An 8,381-nucleotide genomic window follows, 5' to 3' on the forward strand; every position below is an offset into this window, starting at 1 on the left:
ATTGGCCTCTTTGCAACTAGTGATAACATAAGGGCCACTCCACATAGCATCAAATTTGGAGTGCATGTCTGGCTTGGCTTTGTCTACACCCCACTTGAGAACAAGGTTTCCTTCTCTAAAAATTCAAGCTTTGGCCCTCTTGTCAAAGCTCTTTTTTAAATGTTGTTGATGAATTTCAAGTGTCTGCATAGTTTGTTGTCTCTTTTCTTCTAGCTCCATTAATTCTCCCATCCTAATTTTCATGGCATCATCCTCAATTAGCTCAAAGTGATGAGCTAACTCTAAGGAGGGGAAATCCATTGAAATAGGAAGCCTAGATTCTCTTCCATATTCTAGCATGAAAGGGGAGTTCCCAATGACCCTCTTAGGTGTGAGTTTGTCAGCCCAAAGGGTAGTCTTTAATTTCAAATGTCAACTCCTTTGGTTGTCCTCAATAGTCATCATCATAATTCTAATCAAGTTCTTATTAGAGGGCTCAGCCAAGCTATTTCCTTGGGGATAATAATTTTAAGATTTGCTTAAATAGATACCATGGTCAACTGCCCAAGGATAAATGTGAGCCCCAATGAAGGACTTAGCATTATCTGATATTATGGTTGAAGGAGTACCAAACTTGGTAACGATTCCATTAAGGAATTCTACCATTGAAGTCTTTGTGGAATCCTTCAAGGTTACTGCCTATGTCCAACTTATAAATTAATTAGTTGCAACTAAGATCCACTTGTGACTAGAGCTGGAAGGTAGATTAATTGGACCAATAAAATCTAGCCCCCATTGAGAAAATGGTTGATCAACCTGAATAAGATGCAGGGGAAAAGTTGCTAATCTCTATTTGCCTAAAAAGTAAAAAGAAGGTACACTTCTCACATTTCCTTATATACTTATAACAATCATGGAACAGAGTTGGCCAATAATAACACTAGTGCATTTTACCCTAATTTTCAACCAAAAATTTTGACTAAGTATTTTAAATGGGTTGGTTGGTCAATTTATAAAGAAAATTTTTGTTTCTTTTTTTTATAACATGATTGTGTTGGTCGCAATTGCGACCAATTATTTTTGTTGCAATTGTGACGCACACTATAGCATAAAACAAAACAAAAAAGGCAAAAATATATCACATTTCATTTGGTGTCGAGGGTTCCAAAGTATTCACGAGAAGTGTGAGTTAATGGTATGTCCGAAGATTTGATATGGTTCCACCTACATCAATCCAAGGGCACTTCAACTCCTTCACTTCCAGCATTTCGCTCGCATGAGGGCATAGATTTTCAAGGGGGGTTCTGGAAGAGAGGACTCGGCATTGTGTGCAATCATTGTAACAGGCAAAAGTTTAGTATGTCCTATTTAAATATTTTCTTTTGGACTGAACATTGGGATATCTCAGTAATATTATTCAATTCCTATTTAAAGATTATGAGGATGCACAATTTAAATGTTTGTATTGTGAATATGGACACTTGGCTAGGGATTCATTCACTGAAATGCTTAAAACTGCCTATCTATCTTGAGTTCAACCAAGATGAAAACCCTTTCCCAGACTAGAATCAGGTAGAAACTACCTTCAAAGCATTGCAGGACATAGCTGCTACTACCTCTTCTCGTAGCGAATTCGTGCTATAGATCAAATTCCATTCATTCGTGCTGCAATTTCTTCTTCATTTGCCAAATTCTTGTTCTATGCCTAGCTGTGTGCTTACATGGAGGCACTCTTTTTCAAAATAGGTTTGTAGGTTTGAGTGTGTATATATGTTTCTACTATTGTATAGGTCTCAATTTTGTATCTTTGGTGTTTCTCTAAGTGTTGCACAATAAGATGAAAAATGGACGTCAAGCATAGTAAATAAATAATGCTTTTCTACGTGGAGGAATGAATGGAGTTGCATGTGATTTGGGTAGGGCTAGCATGTTGTATCTACTTACTTATCCACATTTTGGATGTTATAAATATGCATCACTGCATTCTTCCTAAGCATCTTTCTTGTGTTTTATTACCAATTATTTTGGTAGATTGCAAGAGTTTGTTAATTTGGGTGTTGTGTAGTTATAATTCATCTTCAACAAGTTGTTTCATCTTCACCATCATCATGATCATGGCAAACAACATTTCTACATCAGCTTCAATGGTATGTGGGTTTCATTTTACTTTGATTTTGATCTCTATTTAGATGAGAAAATGCTTGTTTAGGTGTGGAGAATGTTATTGATGTGTTTTTGGAACTATTTTGGGTAGTTTCTCCATAAAATACAACTTCTCTTTGAGAAAATGCTTGATCTTACATTTGAGAATTCAGATCTTGTAGTACCAAACATTAAAGTGGTGATGCTAGGTGGTTTACTATTGAAGTTTTGAGTAGCTTTTGTGTAGTTTTTTAAATGTCCATCAAAGAAGATAAGATATAGAAATCACAGAGCTATGAACTTGTTTAGAGCATTAGAGAGACATTCATTATGGTGAAGAAATGAATAATAAATGAGATTATTATCAACTACAGATAGTGATGATAAATTAAAGTGGAAATATTGTAACTTCAAGCCTTGCTAAGCATACCTATAATGATTTTTTTGTTATCAACAACAAGTCTTGCTAACTTCAATGTATTTAGCAAAGTGAGTTTCATGAGTTTTCCTTGTTCATGTTGCTATTTGTCTCAGCTAGTCTTGGGTTGTAGTATATGCTATCATGATTTCTATTATTATGAACCACCTTTTCTTAACTATCCATTATATATAAGATGCATTCTTTAATACAAAGTTAGAAAACTAGACGTAATAGATTGATGATAGTATATTTAAAAATAACTAATCACAAAAAGTTTAGAAAAAACTCACGACCAAAGTAAAAAATTAAAAGGTAAAAAAAATATTATTTCCTAAAAGAACATTTAACAATATAATTAGGTCATTCAAGGTTAGTAACAATTTAAGTAAATAAATATGAGCATCTAAGGAATAAAATTGTACCAAATTGGGAATGAGATGGGTACATAGAATGCTGCCTTTTTTTCTTACTATTTATCTACGCAGCTTCAAATCGAAGCTCAAACATTCTTTTCCCCTTTAGGGTCCTTCAAAAATTTAAAGAGAGATTAAGATTTTTTTGGATACCTAGCATGACTAATTAAATTTATGGCAGTTATGTCCCCACATTCAACATAGACAACGTATACTTTGTTGGCAAGCATCCATCTATCTAGCTTAACTACATAGGCAAAGTTTTCAGAGCAATGTTTGTAACTGCCAATTCTAAAAAAGGTGAGAAATATTAACGCCCAATATTGGGAGGATCTAAAGAATTCTCATTTATTTTCCTCATTTCCCCCCTTCATCACAAATTACATTTCTTCATATCACTACTCATCCATCTTAATAAGAAGAGGGAGTTTCAGAAAATAGAGAAAGTTTCATAAGAGACCAAGAAAAAAGAGAACAAAATGGAAAATCAGAGCAAAGAGGTGGCTTATTTAAGCCCCACAGAATATAAATGCCTAATGGTTTTTTTTTTCCACAACTTTTCTAATTTTCAGGCCTTTGACGGTACACAGAATGTATCAAATTCATAAAATGATGAAGCCTAGAAGGTGAATGTACATCTTCAGGGCTATGATCTTGAACATGGATATCTATGTAGCAGCATGGAAGCTTTGAATGTGCCCTCAGCAGAGACACCTGTAAGACAATGGATTGTCATTTGGTATTGTTTTGAAGATTAACTTTTCAAATATTGAATATATTCCCTTAGAACTTATCTTCATATAATATAATAATTCCAAAGATAAAGCACATGTAGCAATTAGGTAGAAATTTTTAGCCTTTATTGTACTATTATGCTATTAATGTCAACATGTTAAGATAGATATAGTCTTTCTTGTAAGTTTCCAGCCTTTCTTGAGTAATGGGAACATTTTTGGAGCTAAAATGTGTAACTTCTAGAATTGATTCCGTGCATTTCACCATTATGAATTATGGAAACCATATGTCTATATTTTTTGGAGCTTGAAGATGGGGACACAACATTCCCACTCCACTCATCAAAAAGGCAAAAAATGAGACATGCCCGTAATTTGGGAATGTTTCTGTGGAGACCTCTCCATTATGGAATGCCAAAGGGTGCCTTGGCATTCTGACCCTCCCTCAACTGCACTAGGGTTTCCCTGGTATCCTAATGGTATTTCCACTGCTCTGGGAATGGGAAAGCTAGATTTCTAGAAAAAGGAAAAACCACTATCACCTATATTGATGACCTTTAGCAGGGTTCCCCTTCTTATGGACATGGATAAATTTTTCTTGTTTTTGGCTCAAAAAAGTTGCAGTGAATGGAGTGGCAATCTTACAAAGTTAATAAACATGTGCATTGGTGAGTTTCTTGAGTTTGAAGAGCTACCAATTCTCACTGGACTAGGCTACTTAAAATTTATTAATATTAAGCTACTTGGATTTGCAAGACCATAATCATCTTAATTGAAATCTTAACTTCTACACATAACTTGTCCTTGATTCTTGTGGCCATAGAGATATCTAAGATCTCTAGACATGAACAACCTCTAAATATCATCTCCTCTACTTACAAGAAATCGATCACAAGATAGTATGAAATTTCACACATCAGAATCCTTTAATACTCATCCAAGATAGTCTCATTTAAATCTACAACCTTTTATAAGACAAATTTGTCCTAAAATTCACACCAATCTCTTCCTCCCTCCCAACCTCCTTGATTCAAATTATCTCTTTGATGATTGTATGTCAAATAAACTAGGCTTGTTGCTCACTCATCCTTTGAGATCTTCAAATTGATGTTACATTTGTATTTTCCAAATCTACCATCATGACCTAAGCAAGTTGGGTTGATACAAATCTTTATGCTCATTCCACCCAAGCAAGTAGGTAGAGTACTTTCTTTGTACGTTCAAGAGATAGATATTTAGAAATCTCCTTAGATAATCATTGTCTTGATATTATCAATGAAAAAATTGAACTTAGAAGATGAATAAGAACTATAATAATCCTTGTTCTATTAAAAAATTAAGCCAACATCAATTTCACTCTAATTAGATAAAATATTGTACTTCTTAGTATATCACAATGTCTAGATACAACTCTCGCCAATACTTCACCCTTCACAATATAAGAATAATGATTAACACTTACTTAAGAGTAATAATAAGATTCTATTGAAGAGTAGTGATCATTTCATTAAAAAATCTCTTCAAAATGTATTTGTACATGGATAGCTATTTGTGTGGCAAATTACTATAGTTTCGGGGTGTGTTTCAACTTTCTTCCCCAAGCTAAGAGAGTTGATCAACAGGGGAAGTGAGCTTATGATGATATGGGGATAGAAAAAAAATCAAGAAATTGAGGAGTTCTAGGTCCATCATTTGCATTCTATATTTGCTTCTTCTGGTTTATGTGCATTTTTATTGTGTTGTTAATCCAATTAGTTGTGTTCAATTAGAGGCTTCATCGGCACATGTTGAGAGATATTTTTAGAAGATCAAACTGAGCTCAATATGGAGACCAATTTTTGTTGTGCAATTCATTTTCTTCTATTTTTTGATAGATTTGTTAGTTGTAACTCCTAGATGCACTTTGTAAATGGATAAAAATATGTGCATAGTAGTTATAAACTAGTATAGGAGTAGTTATGCATATAATTTCATACATCTGCAATGTAATTTTATTTTTATGCATGGTTAGAACACTAGCTATAGTTTCTTAGTTTAGGAATTGAAGCATTATATAAACAAGTATGTACAATGTAAATAATATCGACAATTTTTTTGCTATAAAGCTTTATGCAATTGGTGCTTCACTCATGGTGTGAGAATGCTTATATCTATGTCATTTCATTTTTTTCCACATCTTGTTCAAACCATATAATGCAATCTCATCTATGAAGCATATTAAAAGCTAAGGATTTGGAGTAACTCGTATACAATTCATTTTTTGTCATTCATTATATGGTTTGAAAAAGTGTAAAAAAAATCAAATTTTTATTAAGAATTTTTTGTTCACCAATCTATGTTAAACTAATCAGCAAAGATTTGGTCCTCTGAGTTGCAGTGATCTTGAGAAAAAAACTTAACTTTTAATCACTATATCTTAAATGAATTTTCATGTTGAGGTGATCTGAGTTTGATCAACTATTCTTGATACAATTTGGTTTTGAGTTGATGGTGTAAGTAAAGGACAGTTTTACCAAGTTCTACTTTATGAACTAGATGCTATTCACAAAGTCAGTTTCCTAATACTCACTATAGTACTTGCTATTCAATTGAGATAGACGTGACTCATTAGTTTGTTTGTATTCTCTTTGGATTTTGTTAAAGAAGACAATTGAATGCTTTATGAACTAAAATTTTTGTGGTATCAACAGGCTTGTGCATCTTTTGAGCCAAATTACTAGCCCTAGTGACATTTGTTGTTGTTCAAAAGCGGCACCATACTAGACTATTTGCAAACAACCATGCAGATAGGCATTCTATAGATAGACATGGGAACATCTTTCCAAGTCTTTAGTACATAATAAATCAATTGTATTTCATAAATTATTTTTTTGACAGTTGATTTTTTTAAATATTGGCCATCAAAAATTACTTAGTATATCTCATCTTTTTTTTGCACAGGAGCTTGCAGTTCTGAAGAATCTGATAGCAAAGAATCTAAAGAAGATATTGTAGCAAAGGTCTATTTGGTGTTCTTTTTTAAGTGAAAATGTGACTGGAAATTTTTGTATATTGTCATATTTCACATGCAGAAAGGTCAAATTATAAATAGAGGTGAAGTTGTATGGATTTAAGTTTCTTCTTCATTATTTATAATGCTCTTGATTCCTCCTTTGTAGCTGTAAAAATACTTGTTTATTTTCACCTTTCCAAATACCCTTTACCAGGTTCTTAAAGATTCCAAAATATCTTGGGCTGACCCCACTCCAGCATGTCCTAACTCCTACTTGGTTCACAGACCTAACTCCTTTTTATATGTGTCTTCCTCTTACTACTCCATCTGTAGGTTGCAAACAAATCATCCTTCTTCCACCAATGAGTCATTCCATTTAAGAAAGACCATGTCTGACAATATCAACGCACAAAAAAATAGGGAGACAATTGCTAGATTGTGGTCTAACTTAAAAAGAAAAGGTGATGAAAAATGTTATTGTCCTTGCAAAATGTGTAAGGGCCTAAAGACTCAAAGATATCTAATCACAACAGTTGAGCAATATTGTAGGCAATATGGTCACATTGAAGGGGGAAACAAATATCGCCCATTGGTATGTATTTTAATAGTTTATAAATTACATAAGACATGATTTGATGATGACATCATGGTCATGGTTAATATAAGGTCATCATTTTCATACAAGTCAACGTCCCTAAGTTTCATGTTATGGACCATGACAATTCAAAGAATGCAGATTTCCAAACGAGGGAACATGGAGGTGTGAATATTGAAGTAGAAGGTAATGATACCATGGAAGAAGACCAGGATGATGAAGATCATGATGATCAAAATGATCACGATGATCAAGATGATCATAATGATCAAGATGATGATGATGATGTTGACGCAGAGCTTGATGTACCTTTACTTGAGAAGACATACTAGATCCTATATGAAGGCTCCAAAACAACTCTTCTTTTTGTTGTATTGTTGTTGGTGAACTTGAAGGTTATGAATGGTTTATCCAATGTAGCAATGACACGTATGTTAAGGTATGCCATCTTTTTTCATTATTTTACTCGTAGTTCCCTTACAATTAACATTGGGTTCATGTAGCAATTAATATTATTTAAATCAACAAATTATATTTTTGGTCGTAGGTTGATAGGTGAGTTTTTGTTACCACCATCAAACATTCTACCTTTCTCGTACTGAGAATTATCTACCATCATGAAAGATATTGGAATGGAGTATCAAACAATACATGCATGTCTGAATGATCATATTATATATCATAAACAGCATGACTTTGCAACACAATGCCCTACTTGTCATATCAGTAGATATCAATCATATCGATTAACAAAAAAGGTGTCTCGCAAGGTTCTTTGGCATATTCCCATTATTCCACGTCTGCAACGATTATTTAGGTGCAATAGCTTGGCACAATTTATGGATTACCATGCACGCAATAGAAGTCAAGATGACATTATGCAAATGCCTACATATGGTTTAGAATTTAGTGAATTAGAGGAAAAATAGCCACACTTTAAAGAAGAACCTCGTAATCTCAGACTTTCATTAGCAGCAGATGGTGTCAATCCTTTTGGAGAGATGAGATCTACTTACTCAATGTGGCTTGTTTTTGTTATCAACAATAACATACCTCCTTGGTTGTCCATAAAGAGAGAGCACATAATGTTGACACTGATTGTTCT

Source organism: Cupressus sempervirens, chromosome 11 (assembly GCF_028749045.1).
Source record: "Cupressus sempervirens isolate cs-2001-9-10 chromosome 11, ASM2874904v1, whole genome shotgun sequence".
Taxonomy (NCBI): domain Eukaryota; kingdom Viridiplantae; phylum Streptophyta; class Pinopsida; order Cupressales; family Cupressaceae; genus Cupressus; species Cupressus sempervirens.